The sequence below is a fragment of the Triturus cristatus genome, chromosome 12 (assembly GCF_964204655.1).
Source record: "Triturus cristatus chromosome 12, aTriCri1.1, whole genome shotgun sequence".
Taxonomy (NCBI): domain Eukaryota; kingdom Metazoa; phylum Chordata; class Amphibia; order Caudata; family Salamandridae; genus Triturus; species Triturus cristatus.
Window position 1 is genome coordinate 150,802,034 of NC_140595.1, and position 21,820 is coordinate 150,823,853.

A 21,820-nucleotide genomic window follows, 5' to 3' on the forward strand; every position below is an offset into this window, starting at 1 on the left:
GCTGGAGTGGCCATTTTGGTTTACCGCTCCTTCACGGGCAGGGTCTTACAAAAAGGGGCAGAGATTAAGGGTCGACTACTCACCTATCAGTTTTTATTGGGAGGGGTGACCCTGGGTGTTGGCTCCATCTATGCACCCAATGAAGGGCAGATTGCATTCATCCTCAATGCTCTTGACGAAGCGGCCGCTGCTTCGGGCCGCTGTCTGCTGCTGGGCGGCGATCTCAATATTGTTTTTGACAACACGCTGGACCGTTCCAGTCAGAGAACTGGTCAGGCGGGTGTTCTTACAGCTGTCGGGCGAGCTCGCCTTCGAGATCTGGGGCTGTCGGACCTGTGGCGCCACTTTCACCCGACCAGTCGAGGCTACACCTTTTATTCCGGGGCACACAAAACGTATGCACGCTTAGATTACTTCCTTAGCTCCCCATCACTTCAGGCCCACGCGTTGAACACTGACATCTTACCGGCCTCCTTTTCCGATCACTCCCCAGTTCTGGCCACCTTCCAGCTCCCGCCATCTTTGCAGCCTCTCCGACATTGGCGCCTGCGTGATACACTGCTACACCACCCCTCTGTCATCGAACAGCTTCAGAAAGCCATCACGAACTTCCTCACTCTCAATGCTAATCCGGATACGACTCTAGCGACGCAGTGGCTGGCGCTGAAGGCTGTCCTGAGGGGGGAATTTATAGCCATATCCTCTGCACACAACCGCGAGCGCAGCCGCAATCGGGCGGAACTCTCCAGACGTGTCTCGGAGCTTGAACAAATGATTCAGAGGACCGGCGCCTCCCGGGCCTGGCGGCAGCTCTGCATAGAAAGAAAGCAGCTTGCAGCCTTGGACCAGGACAGGGCCGAGTTTGCCGCAATCAGGCTCCGACACGCCTACTATACGGGAGGAGATAGGTGCGGCCGCCTGCTGGCAAACAAACTGCGGGAGACCAGACAAAAGCAGGGAGTCCGCATGATTCGGACACCAAAGGGGGGAGTCTGTAACTGATGACCCAGATATAGCGGAGGCATTCCGCGACTTTTATGCGGACCTCTACACCGGGGATCCCCTGGAGACCCAGGTCAGCGCTGATTACATAGCGGGGGCCCACATGCCTTCCTTAACCTCAGTGCAGGCTGACCTCTTGGAGAGGGATATTCGGACAGAGGAGGTTGTCTCGGCGATCTCACGCCTTAAGCCGGGTAAATCGCCGGGCCCGGATGGCTACACAGCTGCCTTTTATAAGACTTTTTGCAACCAAGTGGCCCCTCTCCTGACGAGTTTATTTAACACCTTCGACCAAGCGGGAACTATCCCGAGTGAAATGCTAGAGGCCGCGATAGTGGTTATCCCCAAATCAGGGAATGATCGGACAGCTTGCAGCGCGTACAGACCCATCTCTCTGTTGAACATAGACATTAAATTATACACTAGCATTATCGCGGCTCGATTGGCGCCGCATATGGCCAACCTGGTTGAACCTGATCAGGCGGGCTTTATTCCACAGCGGCAAACAAGTGACAACACTAAGCGCATTTTACATCTGATCGAAAAGGCATCTCGTACGCAAGGAGAATACATGCTCTTGGCCATCGAAGCAGAGAAGGCCTTCGACAGAGTGCACTGGCCGTATCTAGAGATGGTCCTGGTGAGCGCTGGGTTTGGGGAGAAGCTACGTACCAGGATCTTAAACTGCTATCGTTCCCCCATGGCGACGGTTCGAGTGAATGGCTATACCTCCTCCCACTTCCCCATTGGGAGGGGTACTAGGCAGGGGTGCCCCCTGTCACCCCTCCTGTTCGCACTCTACATGGAGCCTTTGGCTCTACGAGTACGGCGACATCCCCTCATCACTGGGATTAAATTTGGAGGAGACATCCACACCATTAGTCTCTATGCGGATGATATTCTGCTCCCCCTATCTGATCCAATATCGGCTCTGCGCGCTCTTTTCATCGAACTGTATGGCTTTGCGCGGGGTTCAGGGTTCAAAATCAATTTGGAAAAATCCATAGCACTTAACATCTCACTCTCCCCGCACACTCTGGCCCATGTCCAGGAAGAGCACACTCTGAGCTGGGCATCTGCCTCGATCCCCTATTTAGGCATTCATCTAGCCCCAACCCTTCAGGCCACCGCGGACATTAATTACTCTATTCTCCGCTCCCGCATTCGTACAGAACTGAACAGATGGAAAACTTACACACTCTCTTGGCTGGGCAGGATTGCGGCCACCAAGATGACGGTCCTCCCGCAGATCTTGTACCTCTTTCAAACTCTTCCCCTCCGCCCCCCGTTCGGCTGGATCCAACAGATTCAGGCGGACCTAGCACGCTTTATCTGGCACGGCCGCAAACCCCGATTCCGACACGCAGTAGCGACTCACCCACCGGAACGGGGGGGGGGGGTAGGGGTGCCCGACCTTCAACTCTATTACCATGCTTCTCAGCTCAGATACTTAGTGGAATGGCACCAATTGGAGTCGGAGAAACATTGTCTGTTCCAAGACCAAGCGGTGGTGGCCAGACCGCTGCAGGGCATCCCCTTCCTGCGTAAACAGCATAGACCACCCAATCTCTACGCTTCCTATATCACCAGTACGGTACTGGACTCCTGGGATCGCACTAACCTTGCCCACCGACTGACCTCCTTTCCGTCACCTCTCACCCCAATATTTGACAATCCAGAGTTCCGTCCTGGCGCAGACGCCCAGACCTTTCGCGCCTGGCGCTCCTCCTCTTGTAGGTCCTTGGGTCATCTTTTCGATTTTGATGGCATAATCACATTTCAGCAGCTCAAGGAACATTATGGCCTCCCGGAATCAGAGCGCATGCCGTATTTACAAGTCAGACATTGGGCACTCCACCAACAGGTTAGGCCTCAGGCGCAGCGTCTCCTGACCCCTTATGAAAAATGGCTGATGACGCGCACGTCCAATAAGAAAATAATCTCTGACCTCTACAAAATGCTCCTGGACACTACCACACACACATATAACGCAGGTCGGGCTCGTTGGGAAAGGGACCTGGGCAGATTCTTAAGCCACAAGGAATGGGAAGGTATCTATCATAGAGCACGGCACTCTGCATACCACATGGGACTCACGGAGACTCTGACCAAAATTGCCACTTACTGGTATTATACGCCAGAGCGCTTGCATCGCTTTGACTCTCGCCGGAGTGCGTTGTGTTGGAGGGACTGTGGAGAAGTGGGCCCCCTAGAACATGTTCTCTGGAGTTGTACCTGTATACAACGATATTGGTCCCAAGTTTTGGACGAAATTGACCTACACTTCGAGACAGAGCTCCCGCGCTTCCCCGCGTACATTCTCCTGGGCTTGCCCAACCCGCTGACATACCCACTCAAATCCCGGAGGGGCAGGCTGATTGCCATCGCCTTAGGCGCAGCGACACAAAACATACTAGTACACTGGCGCTCGGCCCAGCTCCCGACACACTCTGGATGGCTCCAGAGACTCTGGGTGGTGTTGGGTATGGAGAAACTTACTCTCACTTTAGCTGGTAGAGGATCCGACTTCCCAGAGCTATGGAGGCCCTTTCTCACCCTATTGGTGTCTGAATTTCGTGAGCTGACCTGTCCCCGCTATCTTTGGTTATTGCGCCTAGCAGACACGCAGATCCCAAACGCCACTTCCCAGAATCGCCGCAAACGGCGGCGTTGATCCTTAGAGGCTGTCCTCACCTGATCAGTTAAAGCGGACGAGGGAAAGGGAGGGGGGAGGTATCATTTGGGTTTGTATGATTTTACTATGTGCTTTTTATTTTTATTTTTTGGCCTCAGTTTATGTCTATTGCCCGTAGTATTGACAAGCTAGGCAACCTAGTTGCCTCATTGGTATTGTGCCTCTGGAGTTGAGGGTGTTTTTTGTTCAATGTTTGCTTGAAATCAATAAACAGATTAAAACCATAAAAAACGAAATTCCTCTTACCCCATTTATTTATAACAATGATTCCTGCCTTAAGGATTGTATGGGAGAAGTAGCGCTCCTTTAGAAGAAGAAACGCGAGGCAGACGAGAGGTGGAGAGCACAGGGATTGTAGAGGCTGCAAAATGGTGGCTGCGTTTTATGCGCGATCCGCGGGCGTTGAAAATTGAAAAAAGCAGCCTGTTCCACTCACATCGTTACTTCATGCCTTCAGTTCCGAGGGTACAGGCGTTCCGCTGTGTTTTGGCACATTCTCGGAGGCCGGGTGACCGTGCAAATCACCTGGAGGCTCCCGTTGCGGCTACTCTCTGACAGAGTTCCTCGGGACGGCGGCCATCTTCTCCGGCACCTAGCCACGCACCCCCAGACTTAGAATTTTAAGCCTAATAATTAGAAGAAGATCATGGAAGAATCGAGGAGGGTATAAGGAAATCAATTAGAAGAAGATCGCGGAAGAATCGAGGAGGAAGATAGTGTCAGAGAGGGGTGCGACGGATCTAGAAGAGGTCATCTATCCGTTCCTGAATCCTGTCCTGAAACATGTCCTAAAGTCTTTGTCACCTGATCTATCCCAGGGGACCCATCCAGCTCCTTGGCCAAGGGGTTGGTTCCCACACCATTCTAGGTAAATATAGTTCTGTGTAGTATGTCATTGTACTGCTCTGTCTATCCTCTCTTTCCTGAGTACTGTCATTGTGAAATCTCGTTTAATATAGATGACTGGTTATTGGATTAATTGAATTCTCCTTCCTTGGTAAGACAAAGTTCGTACTATATTTTCGACTTTGGCTCACATGAATTTAACTAGATAAACATTTAAAACTTCTCCTGAGTCTGTGGTTATTTCAAATATAGAAAGGAAATTCACTTTATGTCATTTCACCATCAACTAGTTCCAACTAATAGGTCCATAGACCAGAGTTAATAACTTTTTGATCAGTGAAAGATTAGTTTAAGAATGACAGGTAACTAATCTTATAAAAAAAGCATTTACAAAAATTTACCCCCAGCGGTATTTGCTAGCCTATGTGAATGTGTGTGTTTTTGGGCCCAGGTGAGTATATGGTGTTTGAGTATCTGAGGCTGGTAATCTGCTGGATCAGATGCTAATGGATGACAAACAATGATCTCTAGTGTGAGTATTAGCTCTAGAGAGGGCATTTAGAACTGTAGTACGATTGTAACCACAGGAAATGAAGAGTTTAGCAGCTTCTTGTTGGCACTGCTCGAGATCAATATCAGAGCTGCAAATGCGCCGTATTCTTAAAAATTCACTGTAGGGAATATTACATATGAAGTGCCTCGGATGTGCACTACTGGCATGGAGGACCAACTTACCAGCCATAGTTTTTCGGTGGAGTTTGGTATGGATCTCTCCTTTGTCTACATAGATCTGTACATCTAGAAACTCTACACTATGATCATTAATTGAAGCTGTAAATTCAAATTTAGCTCATTGGTATTAATAGATGACACAATCATTTCTACCTCTTCTCTTGTGCCCTTCCATATTGCAAAAACTTCATTGATGTAATGCCACCAATGCATGACATGGGAATCCATTTCCTCTTATGTGATGCTCTGAGGACACGCTCCTCCCACCAGCCCATGTGAAGACACGCGTAACTGGGGGAGAAGCGTGCCCCCTTAGCCACCCCTCTCAATTGATGGTACAAATCCCTATTGCACAAAAAAAAGTTGTTGTTTAGGCACAGTTCAATCATAGAAACAATCATGCGATTATGTTCGTATAGGTGAATTGATCTCTGATTGAGAAAAAATTGGGAAGCTGCGATCCCATCAATATGTTTGATACATGTGTAGCGAGAAGAAATGTCCATCACCAAAAAAAGATAATCTTGTTCTCATTTTGTTTCCTTTCATTTTCTGATAAAGTCACTGGTATGCTTGAGGAAGGACAGTAGACCAACGACAAACTCCTGTAGAAAGAAGTCCATGTATTTTGACGTTGATTCCAGTAGACTCTTTTGAGCTGAGATGATGGGCCTCCCAGGAATAGGCGTAATGCCTTTATGAACTTTTGGGTGAAAGTATAAGACTGGCGTAATAGGATGTTCATTTCTGAGGAAATTTACTTCATTTTTGGTAAGTAATATTGATCGCTTCCAATAGTTCAGATGTTCGAACACAGTCTCTTTCACTTTGTGTAGATCTTGTGTAGATGCTTTACGACAGCATAGGGTATCTCCCAAGTGTCTGTTCGCCTCCTCCAAATATTGCTGTCTGGGCCAAAGAACAATGTTCCTGCCCTTATCTGCCTTGTTTATGATGATTTCATGATTGTCACCTAGTTTTTTCATGAGATTTAGATATTGCTGATGTAGATGCATTGTACGTTGTACTTTGGGATTTATGGTGATTTTGAGTTTTTTGAGATCTTCAATCACAATATCGCTAAATACATCAATGGGATCTTTAGACATTATGAGGACAAATTTGGAGGAAGGGCGAAAAGGACTACTAGCTGCTTTATTGATTGTGATACCCGCTTCAGAAAGGTCTTGTTGTGTAGAGGCAGACAAATCATCATCAGTAGCCAAAGAATGTAAAAGCCTTAACATGCTGACATCGGTTGCTTGCAAATTCGAGGCTACAGTCCCGGGGACAGTGTCGACTTTGATGGTGGATGTAGAGTTCTTTAAATTTGGATTGAATGGAATTTGATAAGCTTTAACTGACGAATACATTTGAAGGCATCAACAAATGATTGGTTGTATTTAAAATTGCTCTCATGGCAATAAGTGAGCCCCAAAGAAAGCAATTAAGATTCTGCAGCTGTTATTACTGTGTCAGTCAGATTGATTACAGTGTTGTCCATATCTCCATTTACCGCCTCCACTTTTTGGCTTGTGTCCCCCTGTTGGTGTTGTTGATGTTTCCTCCTCCTCCTCTGCCTCCTATGTTGTTCCTCCTTCACCTTGTTTCACTTGGGGATTCCGAGGCCTTAGAGTTTGTCATCGATCCTGAGGAAAAAAATTCAATTCTTCTGCCGGTGTAAGGATGGTTACCCCTATTCCCTGCATGTCAGATGAGGATGCCATACTTTCTTCAGAGTCACTATTACTCGTCATGGAGCTTAATCAGAATCCAAGGTAACCACTGAATTGCCTGCCTGTGCTGTTGATTGCACAGCAACTACCTTGTTGGCCAAAGATTGTCTTTTAAATGTATCAAATTCTTTAGAAAATGTGAAGACTCTACCGGTTTAATAATCGTTCTTATCACGGCCGAACTTGAATACCTTTTATATATGAAATGCTACTTCTTTCCATTGTAATTTTGAAGCGCGCCATGGAATTGGCAATGCTTATCAGTTCTCCTCATTAGACCAGGCATTGATTCCAACGTTTTTCTGACTGGATGGAGAAGCAGATTCAATCAGTTCATAACTTTTTGAACGCCGGCAGAGACAGTAATCGGCAGTCTAGCTTGATGATAGATGGTTGAGGAAGAGGGGTTCAGTACTTTGGATCGCACGGTGAGATATGAACATTGCTTTAAATATTAATCATCTGGCCAATAGGAGTCAATGTAGGGAAATCGGAGCACGAGTGATAATGTTCCTCATTGAGAGGTGGTGCATCTTGAGTATTGTGTCTGCAAGGCACAAGTAATAGATTTCAGATCCTTGAACCCTAAGCTGTGAAGTCTCTGTAGAAGTGTAGGTTAGTCAACCAAGAAATCCAAAGACAGATCAAGTAGAAAAAGGGCTGCTCCTTCAGTAGTATAAAGTTGCTTTGATATAATGAAATGCTGCAATATAAGATTTCTCAGTGCCATAGGGCTCATTACGATGTCGGGCGGAAAGTCTCCTCCAGACAGTCGGAATCTCCTTGATCGCATTGGAGGCCTTGGTTTTCATCCCGACCACCCGATTACGATTTTGCGGTCGTACCATAAACTGTGTGGTCAATCCCAATCGGTTCCGACCGACTCGCAGAGTATTGCGTCAGTCGGAAGCGCTTTGTAAAACCCAATGGACAGCTTTTCCACCCTCGGGATTACGAAGTTAATTTCCAACAGCCTTTCCGCGTCGGCCTGTCCGACACAGAAAGGCTGTAGGAAAGTGACTTTGGGGGCCCCTGCAAGGGGCCCCTAGCCCCGGCAGCCTACAGTTGATGGGGTGCCTGCGACAGAGTGCAGGGTTTTCCGCACACTCCCCTTTTCCCCATAGGAGCTTGTGTTACAGACGGTTGTTGGGTGTAACACAAGCTCCCATTGGAAACAATGGGAATCTGACCAAACAGTGTTCGGTTGCATCTTGATCCGGTGGTCACACCGACGACCGGAAGTCGGCCGGTCCAGATTCTGAGAGAGTGTCGGGAGGAGGCTTTCCATCTGACATCGTAATGAGTCCCATAGTGCGGAATCCATTTTGATAGTACACAAGCAAGTTGTTTGCTTCTATAAATGTTGATGCTTGTTTGAATGCACCTCTTTTGATCAGCATGCCTTTAAATCCAACATTGAATATGGGTCGGTAGGATTCCATTTTTTTTTTACAATAAGTTATAAATGTGTCATTTTGAGCTCCCTTGGTATGGCGTCGGTTGCTAAAGAATGAGGGGCCAATTTACAATGGGCATCCACACTTGTGGCGGAGGAACCCGCAGTCGTGGTGGTGGTGGGGAGACCATTTGTGGCGGGATGCCCGCAATGAGTAAATGCAGTGAGCTGGTCCCACCATGAGTGTGGTCCCCCTCGCCATGATTGTGGGGCCTCCACCACAAGTGCAGAGGCCCTTTTTGATTCGGCCCCCAGTGCTTCCCTACTTGCTATTTGTGCTAAGATTTTGAACAGGATATCCTTGACTATCTCGTTTAGGCCTGTATCTGCAGGTTATCATCATAAACCATTTGCAGTGGTCATAATGGTGATTTCTTCTGATGTGAGAAGGTTAAAGCAGAGTATTTTCACTTCATGATTTAGATCGTAGGTACTTCAGGACTTGCATGATGGGCCACATGAAGAACACTTTTCCTTCTGAAAATAGAGTTCAAGGTGTTTTAGAGAGCATGTGTGATTTTTAAAAAAATAAATCGTGATGTAATGGCTATTATGATATATTGCTTGCCATAAAAGTAAATTAATATTCCAGTGCAGTAGTATATCATTTTAAACAAACTTGTTGATTTGTACCTGGTAAGATCCTCCATGCCTGGTTTTCTTGCTGACTGACTGTTTGTTACACGTCTGTGGGGCTCCAGCCTGTGTGTGATGTTTTCCCCATTTCCTGGCTCACCGCCTGCTACTCATCAGAGACAGAAGTGAGCTGTCTCTTGTGAGTGGATATTGAATCAGTGTTATATCTGTACTTTCTCTATGAGTGACGATTGTTAAGCAGTTGTCTCTGTCAAACCTGAGCGTGTCAGAAAATAATAGACTACTGTCTTTCAGTTGCCTCTGCTTGCTTCTGTGCAGAGTGATGGAAGCTTGTGCTATCACAACGTGTGCTCTATTTTAACAAGAAGCCTGGATTACTGGGGTCTGTGATATGTTTGTGGGAAGTGACTCATGCTGTGATCCTTTGTACATGAATACTGACCATGATGTACCTGTTGTGTTTGCTTGACAGCTGTGTGTGCTGTATTTTTCCCTCTGTAAAAAAGTGCCTTGCTGCCATCTTGCTGTGACTAATCTCTACGTGAGTTAAGGTTTCATTTCTTCTGCTTATGTTATACTAGTCCTTCTTCAGTGAATAAAAAGTAAAGTAAGGCACGGGATGGCCATTTCTTTAGTTGTCATGAAGCTCAATTACTAGAAGACAGGTATCTGTCTATCAAAGAACCAGCTTAAACCATGCTTTTAAATTTAAAATTTGCATTTGTTTACTCTTTCCACTTTGCTCAAATGTGTTTGCATTCGGATAGTACATAAAAATAAGGATTTCCAGTTAGTACAAGCACATGCCAGTTTATTGGGAAGTTAAAAAGTCAACAGATGTTTCCTGAAAAATACTTAAGTATTCTTCAGGGCACGAACTGTTTTGACAGGTTTCCTAATGGTTGAAAAAGAGCACTCAGACTTCTGGTTGCGGTCTTTGCTGACATCAGTCTTGGATTTAAAAAAAACAGGAGTGCCTTGTGGTATAGTGTGATTGCAATTCTCTGATTGGCCCCTTTCAGAGTTCCGCTTGCTTTGGTGGCCTGATAACCCAAGGAGCCGTTTCCTTACATGTGCTGCACGTTACAACACTAAGGGGGATATGTACAAGAACTGCCGCTAACTAACACTATCGCTAGTTAGTGGCAGTTTTCTTAATGCGGCCTATCACCAAAAACTATCGTCCAGTTAGCGATGTATTTACAATAGGTGGCGACATGGCGATAGTTCCAGGTGGCTGCGGTGAAAACTGCTGTTAACACAAGCATGAAGGCGATACAAATTCTGACGTTAGCATGCGAAAACTGACGAAAGGCCAATTTGCGTCCAAAAAACTCATGTTAGTCAGCCCAACCTGACTTTTTTTGCCTCTAGAGGCAGAAGTAGCCTATAAGTCCACCCCCAATGAAAAATAGGAATCAAAACCAATGGAATGCAGATTGGAGCAGCCAGGGCCAAGATCAGCACAGATCAACAACCCCCCCTCAAGCCCCCCAACAGCCAGGATAATCAGCCTGAATCCCAGGGGAAGAGGTAATCCAGGGCTACATTTATGAAAAGAGGCTCATCGCTGGGCAAAACCAGTGATGCATCACTTATGATTGCACACTCGTTGCAACACCATGGTATCCAAAACCTTGAAAGTGCGGACAGTCCCAGGGTCCCAAAGACCTCGCTGGGCCTGAGTCTGGGCTCCCGAATGGGATGCGGGGTGCTATAGAGTTGCTGACACGTGAAGGAAGACATTGAGGCATTGGCTATCACCCTTACCTGGTGGTGAAGTCTGCCATATCGCATGGAGACACGTTGCTGAACTGTGTGAGAAGACCGCCTGGTGCCTTTTAGAGCTGTGAATGGTAGAGGCCCTCCTGTGCACCAATGTAGGGAGGTCTGCAACTTCACACCTAAGGGGGCCCTGTTCCATCACCTGCATCTGGAGGTTCCCCAGTGGACTTGGCGGCAACTGCTGTACCCTGGCTTGTGAAATCCCACCTGGCTGAGTCTCCTGCTGGCTAAGTCACAGATATGGAGAAAGTGCAGCGGATTGTGCCACAGTGTCAATGCCCAGATGAGGAGAAGGTGGGATGCATAGCGGAGGAGGCCCGGGGGTTGAGTCGGGCCCAGGCCTGGCACCTGTGGGTGACGCACCCCAGTGGCAGGTCATCTGCTGTGGCAGAAGAGCGTTGCCCCACTGCTTTCAAGCAGTGCAAGAAGAGGTAACATAACATGATGAAAACGTACTGATGTACTCATGCTATGTTTCCTTTGCGGGAAGGAGGGTGGGTGGAGCTGCACTATTCATGCTGCAGGGCAGGGGTGGAGTGGTATGCCCACTCAAGTGTGAAATGACTGGTGGGCTCTCTCAGGCCGCCCAAAGTAGTTATACGCACATCCCTGTTTGCAATGAAGGATGCATTACAGCCTGCATGGAGAACATGTCAACCCCTCCAGCCCCTGGTTGAACGCCTTGGCACGGCACTCAAGAACAATCACAATGCCGCATTGCAGCGATTTGATTGGCTATGGGGAGGGGGCCTGGCTGCCTGCTTCCTGTTCCGGGAAGCAGACTCAGGAGAGCAGAAGTCCAGAAGACGCAGGACCCGGCCTCATGATGAGAATTAAAAAATATATATTTACAATCCCCGCTCCTCTCTGCGTCACCGGCCCTTCCAGGGTCTTTTTCAGGGTTTCCCGCCTTTCAGCTGTCCAGTCCCCCACGCAGCACTACATGATGCAGCTGCTGTGCGGCCTAGTGCAGCAGGCATACCACTGTTGCGCCAAAGGCATGCCCGTCTGCGTCCATCCACACCTGGACCTTTGGGACATTCCACCGCTACGACACCCTCCTCGCCATCAACCCTGGATGCCACACCGCCTGCCATTTAGCAACACTGTAGAATTCTCTTGCACCCTGCGCTGGTCAAAACTGCAAATGCACCTTCTGTAACAACAGTACACCAGCGCCTCCTGCTGCCCAGCCGAACAGCGCAAAAACCAAAGGAAATGATGGACGGAACATTGAACATTGCAAGCACTCACCCCCAGTCAACTGATCTGGGTTTAATCCATCACCGTTCTTTAGCCCTCTGCCACCCCAGTTCAGACAAGGCCATATGCAAATCAGTCTGACCCTGTGCCTCATGGGAACAGTCCAGCCCGAACTGTCAAGCCATGTCTTCCCTGGACTGGAAACAAGCCTCCTAGGACCGGTTTCCGGCATTTCAGCCGTCCTCAGCCAGGCTTGCTTGAATCCAGTGGCAAAGTGAGCAAGGGACTCACGTCTGAGCACACCCTGCCAACGCATGGCGAACAAAGCAAAAACCAAAGGAAATGATAGACGGAGCGTTGAACATTGCAAGCACTCACCCCCAGTCAACTGATCTGGGTTTAATCCATCACCGTTCTTTAGTTCACTCTGCCACCCCAGTTCAGACAAGGCCATATGCAAATCAGTCTGACCCTGTGCCTCATGGGAACAGTTCAGCCCGAACTGTCAAGCCATGTCTTCCCTGGACCGGAAACAAGCCTCCTAGGACCGGTTTCCAGCATTTCAGCCGTCCTCAGCCAGGCTTGCTTGAATCCAGTGGCAAAGTGAGTAAGGGACTCACGTCTGAGCACACCCTGCCAACTCATGGCGAACAAAGCAAAAACCAAAGGAAATGATGGACGGAGCGTTGAACATTGCAAGCACTCACCCCCAGTCAACTGATCTGGGTTTAATCCATCACCGTTCTTTAGCCCACTCTGCCACCCCAGTTCAGACAAGGCCATATGCAAATCAGTCTGACCCTGTGCCTCATGGGAACAGTCCAGCCCGAACTGTCAAGCCATGTCTTCCCTGGACCGGAAACAAGCCTCCTAGGACCGGTTTCCGGCATTTCAGCCGTCCTCAGCCAGGCTTGCTTGAATCCAGTGGCAAAGTGAGCAAGGGACTCACGTCTGAGCACACCCTGCCAACTCATGGCAAACAAAGCAAAAACCAAAGGAAATGATAGATGGAGCGTTGAACATTGCAAGCACTCACCCCCAGTCAACTGATCTGGGTTTAATCCATCACCGTTCTTTAGTTCACTCTGCCACCCCAGTTCAGACAAGGCCATATGCAAATCAGTCTGACCCTGTGCCTCATGGGAACAGTCCAGCCCGAACTGTCAAGCCATGTCTTCCCTGGACCGGAAACAAGCCTCCTAGGACCGGTTTCCAGCATTTCAGCCGTCCTCAGCCAGGCTTGCTTGAATCCAGTGGCAAAGTGAGCAAGGGACTCACGTCTGAGCACACCCTGCCAACTCATGGCAAACAAAGCAAAAACCAAAGGAAATTATGGACGGAGCGTTGAACATTGCAAGCACTCACCCCCAGTCAACTGATCTGGGTTTAATCCATCACCGTTCTTTAGCCCACTCTGCCACCCCAGTTCAGACAAGGCCATATGCAAATCAGTCTGACCCTGTGCCTCATGGGAACAGTCCAGCCCGAACTGTCAAGCCATGTCTTCCCTGGACCGGAAACAAGCCTCCTAGGATCGGTTTCCGGCATTTCAGCCGTCCTCAGCCAGGCTTGCTTGAATCCAGTGGCAAAGTGAGCAAGGGACTCACGTCTGAGCACACCCTGCCAACTCATGGCGAACAAAGCCAAAACCAAAGGAAATGATGGACGGAGCGTTGAACATTGCAAGCACTCACCCCCAGTCAACTGATCTGGGTTTAATCCATCACCGTTCTTTAGCCCACTCTGCCACCCCAGTTCAGACAAGGCCATATGCAAATCAGTCTGACCCTGTGCCTCATGGGAACAGTCCAGCCCGAACTGTCAAGCCATGTCTTCCCTGGACCGGAAACAAGCCTCCTAGGACCGGTTTCCGGCATTTCAGCCGTCCTCAGCCAGGCTTGCTTGAATCCAGTGGCAAAGTGAGCAAGGGACTCACGTCTGAGCACACCCTGCCAACTCATGGCGAACAAAGCAAAAACCAAAGGAAATGATGGACGGAGCGTTGAACATTGGAAGCACTCACCCCCAGTCAACTGATTTGGATTTAATCCATCACCGTTCTTTAGCCCATTCTGCCACCCCAGTTCAGACAAGGCCATATGCAAATCAGTCTGACCCTGTGCCTCATGGGAACAGTCCAGCCCGAACTGTCAAGCCATGTCTTCCCTGGACCGGAAACAAGCCTCCTAGGACCGGTTTCCGGCATTTCAGCCGTCCTCAGGCAGGCTTGCTTGAATCCAGTGGCAAAGTGAGCAAGGGACTCACGTCTGAGCACACCCTGCCAACTCATGTCAAACAAAGCAAAAACCAAAGGAAATGATGGACGGAGCGTTGAACATTGCAAGCACTCACCCCCAGTCAACTGATCTGGGTTTAATCCATCACCGTTCTTTAGCCCACTCTGCCACCCCAGTTCAGACAAGGCCATATGCAAATCAGTCTGACCCTGTGCCTCATGGGAACAGTCCAGCCCGAACTGTCAAGCCATGTCTTCCCTGGACCGGAAACAAGCCTCCTAGGACCGGTTTCCGGCATTTCAACAGTCCTCAGCCAGGCTTGCTTGAATCCAGTGGCAAAGTGAGCAAGGGGCTCACGTCTGAGCACACCCTGCCAACTTATGGCGAACAAAGCAAAAACCAAAGGAAATGATGGACGGAGCGTTGAACATTGCAAGCACTCACCCCCAGTCAACTGAGGTGTTGAATTAAACCCAGATCAGTTGACTGGGGTTGAGTGCTTGCAATGTTCAACACTCTGTCCATCATTTCCTTTGGTTTTTGCCCAGCCGAACAACAGCGCATCCTCCTCAACGTGCGGTCCCTCCACAAACACGCACTATGGGACCTCCTCGATGCCACCTCTTCAGACAATGCCTTCTTCACAGAAACCTGGAACAACCACTGCTCCGGACATCGCCATCACCATCCACGACTGCTACAAATTCACTCAAACGGACCACCCAGAGAGGCCAGGACGAGGCATTGCCATTGTCTGGAAAAAGTACACTCCAACTGACCACGCACTCTAATGACCCAACGGTGACCATGGAACACCTCCAATTCCAGATCCGGACCAACCCCAACACCACCCTTCACAGCACCCTCATCTACCGGCCCCCCGGGCCATGAACTTCCATTCACCAATACCACTGTAGACCTCATCGCACCCTAGGCTCTCCCATCCACCGACTACAACCTACTCGGAGACCTCAAGTTCCACCTGGACAACCATAGTGACCAGACCACCACCCTCCTCCTGGGGAATATCGCCAACATCGGACTCAAGCAGCTAGTCACCACACCAACCCACATAGCCTGACACATGTTCGAGCCCGTCTTCTCCACCAGCAGGAACTTAAACTACAGCCACACCACAGGACTCTCCTGTACGACCGTCATTGTTTACATCACGCCTTCACCATGCCCACGTACACCATCGCCATCATTGCCCCTCGTCGCGGGTTGATCAAGGCCACTGAAGAACTTCTCGTCAACTCCCTCAGCACCACCACTCAGCCAACGCTAACAGATGCAACACCGCAGCACACAACCTCCACCGATGGATCTCCAACTGCGCCAACACCATCACAACTCAAGAAAAGACCAGGCAAACAACACTCCCAGTAGGCCAACTGGTTCACTCCGCCCTCCACTAGTCTAGCCCCACCTGCAGATGTCTTAAGAAGAGTTGGAGCCACAACATCTATCAACTCCGCAACACAGTCACGCTTGCATCATAGCAAAGGGTGCCTGCATTAGCGCATGGCAGCCATTGTGCACCAACTTAGGGGAAAAAGACAGGGGAGCTTATTCATGAGCCCCTTCGGTGCGTCATTGTCTTGACTCTTGCAGCGTGATTCTTGCACCACGTTGCTCTGTATTTGCAAAGTGACGCATCTAGGCATATGTGTGACCTCAGAAAGCAGTGTGCCACATTACACCTGCATCAGGTATGATGTAGGTAGGGTGGGCATTCCCATGCAACAAAGCCTCATGGGAGTGGCGCAGTGAAATCCATTAGATTTTCCTACAACAATTGTAGGGCGCCACTGTGTCAGCACCTTACACCTGCCTCATGGCAGGGGCAAGGGTGTCACAGGGATAGGCTGGCCCCATGCATTGCGGGAGTTGCGTCATGCTTGTGACACAATTGCAGCAATGCACGACTTTTGCGCTGACAGATACATAAGGATTCAAGTATCTAATTGTAACATGGAGAGCTGTACATTAAATACAGCTCATCCATGGTGTCACAAGAAGGGCGTAATGAAAAGTGTGCAATGCTGTTTTGTCGCAGCGAAACAAGACTTTTCATGTATGAGGCCCAGGAATGCACGCTATCTTATTGATGGTGTGCATTCCTGCCCTGTAGTTTTGTCGCAGGGCAGCGCAGCAACATTCCTTGTAGCGCTGTCCAACACCAAAGCCTTCTGAAATGAGGTCCCAAGTATTTGCACCATTTTTAAGACCAGCTATTTTTTGGTCTTAAAAAACTGCCTCTAACTGGAGTTAGAGGCAGTTTTGAGGGTTTTGCACCATACAAGGAATTTCTTGTAAATATCGCGAAGTGGGGTTAGCGGCTGTTTTTGCAATGGAACGTGTACCTTGCATCTCATTTTCGTTAAGTCCTGTGAACAGATCTGGCGATCCAAAAAACGCAAGTTTACATCAGAAAACTGACGCTACCTGCGGTTAGCGGAAACTTGTAAATACAGAGATAAAAAAGAGACGCCGTAACGTGAAAAAATTAACGCTACGGCGGCGTTAACTCCTTGAACATATGCCCCTAAGTAGGATTAATTTCTCAACTCTTCATTTGACAAATCACGCAAACCATTATCATACAAAAATGGTGCATTTTGAGATTCAGCCAGAAATTCATGATGCTTTTTTTACTTAACATCTTAACTTCATCACATTTATTTGATTTGAAATTAAAACAATTTTTTTTTATTATACACAGAGGTCTTCCTACATAATGCACACTTCTTCACAGATATATGCTCTAGCTGTACCTTTTCTTCCGAATAGTGCTTAGATGAGATTCACAGAGCTTCAAGCTTTAACAAATGCAACATAAGAAATACTGATGTGTGGACCCAATGTTCCAAGAATCAGTCACCTCCAACTGCTATAAATAATGACACACGTTTTATCGACAGTTTCTTTTATTGTCATTCTTGGTTAAATAAGATGTGAGTGCATCTCTTAAAAACCTATTTTCGCCTAAGCATAATATTTATGAATTCTCAAATTCAGTTAATTCATTGTGGGCCCATTAGATTGAGGAAAACTTGTGATTAATTATTTCATCTGTCTTATAAGGGTTGAATTTTACAAGTGGGCTCGATTTTATACATAATCTTTTTATAAACCTTTTTAATGCTTTTAAAAAAAATGTAATCTGTGTTTGATGTTTTTAACCTTGCTTGTATTTTGGCTCCTGTTTGTGCTTTAGATATTTTATACTGATTCGTGTTTTTGCATTGCTTGCTTTCGAGTATCTTGCTTTTATGGTTTTTATTCATAGAACCGAATAAAGCTTACATTGATTGATTGCTTGAATTCTCACATTCAATTCATTCATTGTGGTCCGTAAATGTGTGTTTGTCTTGATACGGTCCCTTTAAATCCTTTTGGTACATTTCTTACTGGCCTATCTAACCCCACTGAACACCATTGAAAGGAAGACATGCCATTTGCCAGTGTGCTGGAGGGCTGGAAGTCCTGAATCTTTCCTTACCCACTGTGTATAATGGGTACCCACTATAAATTACCTCCCCATCCTTTACATTCCCCCCACCTGCATGGAAAGAAGAAAGAGTGTTCTTAAAGGGGTGTAGCTGGAAGCTCTGATTCTCGTGCTGAAGCCTCTGCTGTGCCTGCTTTATTTAGTGTGAGAGGAAAAACAAGCTTCACCCTTCATCCAGGTTCAGATTTCTGTTAGGTAATTTGCTGGGAAAGCCCGCCTATCTTTCATTTTTTTTTATTGGATCCCTCAGTGACTAGCCACGCCACGCCTCCTGTAAAATGACGGACTGCTCTCTTTCTCCATGTAGGATTAGTCATGATGCCTTGAGTCAGTGTTGTTCCTATAAGGACTACTGTTTTTCTCTATGTGTGTTTCCCAAAAAGTGTCCTTCATTGAGGAGAAGAGGTCAATTCCACACCCAAAGAAGGGGGCGGTTACGATGCCATAGGAAACTGCTCCGACCCTCGGTCGGAGCCGTTCCTACGGCATCGTAATCTCCTGTTTGGATGAATTTCCGACCGACTGATTTTGATGGAGTCGGTCGGAAATTAATCCAAGCAGGATTTCCAAATGGCTTACGACGGGCTAGGAGAGCCCGTCTGCCACCTGGAAAGGGGCCTGTGATCCAAAGGGCCACTCCTTCTGACAGAGGAATTGTGATGGCAGATTCCTACCGCCTTTCTGTGCCAGCCTTTCCGACACAGAAAGGCTGAGTGAATCCGAATTTGGGGGCCCCCATCAGGGCCCCTTTGGGTGCAAAGCCTCCTGATGGTGGCCTAGGGGTACCTATGGTGTCCCCCTGTTGATACCTGCACCTGGAGGCTGGCATCTTGAGGTGCCTGCCACAGGGTGCAGGGATGAACTGCACCTCAGCTCTTTACGATGAGAGCATGCTCCCATTGTAAAGAATAGGATTGTGACTGAACAGTGTTCGGTCCCATCCTAATTGCTGGCATGGGGCCGCCGACAGGCAGTCGGGGGAAACAACCATTACAACACAGTCATTGCAACGCCCTACCTTTACAACGCAGCTGTTACAACGCAACTGCCTTTACATCGCATGCCATTACAACGCATGCTATTACAACGCATGTCACTACAATGCATGTCATTACAACGCATACCATTACAACGCATTCCATTACAACGCATTATAAGATAAGTACAGAAGATTTTTTAGTTTTAGGGTGGGTATGGGTTTTGGGGCACATGGGAATAGTAACTTTAACCCCTACACTATCCAACACTTTCCCTACTGTTGCACTCACTTGAGCTGGAATAGTATTTTTTACCCCTACACTATGCAACACTTACCCTTCTGTTGCACTCACTGGAGTGGAAATAGTAATTTTTACCCCTACACTATCCAACACTTACCCCACTGTTACCCTAAAAGTATTATGCGTTGTAATGATATGCGTTGTAATGGTATGCATTGTAATTGTATGTGTTGTAATGGTAGTTTTAAAAAATGTGTTGTAATGGCATGTGTTGTAAAATCATGCGATGTAATGGTAGTTGGGATGTAAAAACCGCGTTGTAAAGGCATGCGTTGTAATTGTTTGCGTTGTAACGTCATATATTCGTAGGTCGGTCGGTCCCAGTTCCAGATCGATGGTGAAACATCGAAATCGGCCCCTAAATAGTGCTATAGCACCATCGTTAGTCACTAACTGTGAAAGCCCTGGTGTGGTGAGACACAGCAGCTTTTGAATGCATGTGGTGACAGTAGTGTATAGGGTGACGATACAAGAGCAATGTGAGCAGTATATGGCAGTCCAGGAATTCACTCTCAGGAGAGTCTAACTATGCTGGACACATACCAAGCCATATCTGGCTGCAGCATCAACCAAAGGAACAGGCAAGGAATGAATAAGTGGCTTCATACCCGGGATGAGACTGCACTTGGGATACCTCTGCAGCGGCATTTGAAGCGTGATAAATGCTGGGAATGCTCGAACTTTGCCTCACGCTAACTGTACCATATACATACACCCATGCGGCTCCTCCGCTAAGGCGGAGGAGCATCGCCCCACGGTCTAAAAAGAAATATGAAATGATAATAATGTATCGTTATTATAATTTTATTTTTCTTATTGCAATCAGTGGTGGGGCATGGTGGGTCTGGTCAGAGCAGGGGAGGAGTGGTGTGTACTCCCTAAGGGTGTATGACCTGTTTGGCCGACCAAACAGTTCATGCACACATGCATGTTCCTACCAGGCTGCATTACACAGCCTGGTTAGGAACATACACAGAGTCCCTGTCCCTGCATTGCAGCGTTGTGATTGGTTAAGGAAAGCCTGTGCCCGGGTGCTTCCTGCTGCTGGCTGCGACAAGAAGATGAAGAGGACGGACGATGTAGGACGGTGGAGAGGCGGCGGACAGCTGTTAAAGGTAAGCCCTTTTTTAAATTAAATTCCTCCCCCTCACCTCCCGCCCCACCACCCCTGTCTGGTAGCAGCTGCTACTGCTATTCACACAGGCGTGCCACTCACAAGCCAAGCAACTTTTCTATTATGTTGTCAATGGGCTCTAAAGGACTGACCACCCCTGCTTATCAAGGAAAAGAGATGAGGAGAGAGTGGATAAATCGACAAAGGATGTCATTCTTTAGAATGGCTCCACGTTTGATCCTAGACATGGTCAGAGATTGAGAGCTGGAGCTAATATTACCTACAGCATGCTCCATTGCTATCACTGCCTCTAAGGATCCACTTTTACAAGTTATACTATATCTTGGCTACTGGGTCATTCAAGGGCACCAGTGGCATCATGGTTGGCATCTCACAGCCCTGCCAATCTAGGTGTTTTGCCAGGCATTGCTGTTTTAAACAAGTGAGTTCATATGTAGATACACCATGTTGCAGTTTTTGTGAGGACAATGTGTGGCATGTATGGTTTATGCAATTGTCCATTCTCGCATGGACTTCAAGTTATTGACTGAACCCATATCACAGTGCAGCCACCCTGGAGCACCTCACATTTGCCAATACCATCCTTTCATCAACGTGCAAGCTGTCTGTGATATCAATATATTAACTTTCAAGTGCAAAACATGACAACTACATATTGTGTTACTCAGCTTTTGAAGCTCAAGTTGATGTAAATGAATAATGAACCCCCTAAAACCCCGGCTTATAGTTGTATCTTATGTATGTTTTAAATAGTTATCAATGCTACATTTTAAGCACTTTGGTCTGGAACATTACATTTTATTGTTGCTCATCTCTCACCTGGTCGTTGTTTTAAAGGAAATAGAGCATGTCCATGTGATGGAACACCTGCACAAAGCACTTTACATTTATTTTTCTTTTGTAAATGTCATACATGTCTAAGAGTCCGCGTTTTAAAACATGTTATACTACAATTTAAACAGTGCAGACCTTCTCTTCTGTAGTTACAAGCTTTGCATTCCCTCCCAATGTGTTCTGCAGTGTTAAGTTTTGTAAATAGTGCTGTGAAGATTAGGAAATTGCTACCGGACATGCATGCAGAATGTATCTGATTTTAAGTTCCTTTAACACTGTTTTTATATTTATTGTTCTATGATATCTTTTGTGGTATGAAGTATTTACCGAATAAAGATACTTTTTTACTTTGACATGCACAATGCCATCCTTCCATCAGCGTGCAAGCTGTCTGTGATGCCAGGGGATACTTCACATATCTATATTCTAACTTTCAAGTGAAAAACATGACAGCTACATATTTTATCACTGAGCTTTTGCAGCTCAACTAGATGCATTTGATTATGGATGTTATGGTGAGTAGCAGAACTAAGCTTTCATTTGTTCACTTAATGCAAACTTTTATTGTGGAAAACAAATGCTCAAATGTATATCCTGTACGTTCACAGCCTGGCACATTCAAATGTATGAACAACCTAGTGGTTTATCATCTGATACATTCTAATATAAGTGTAACTGTTCTTTGAGGTGCCACAGGACAGACAGGAGCTGGGGAGACTTCCTCGTGATTGGAACTTAGGCAAGATTAGGCACTGGTGCAGGCTCACT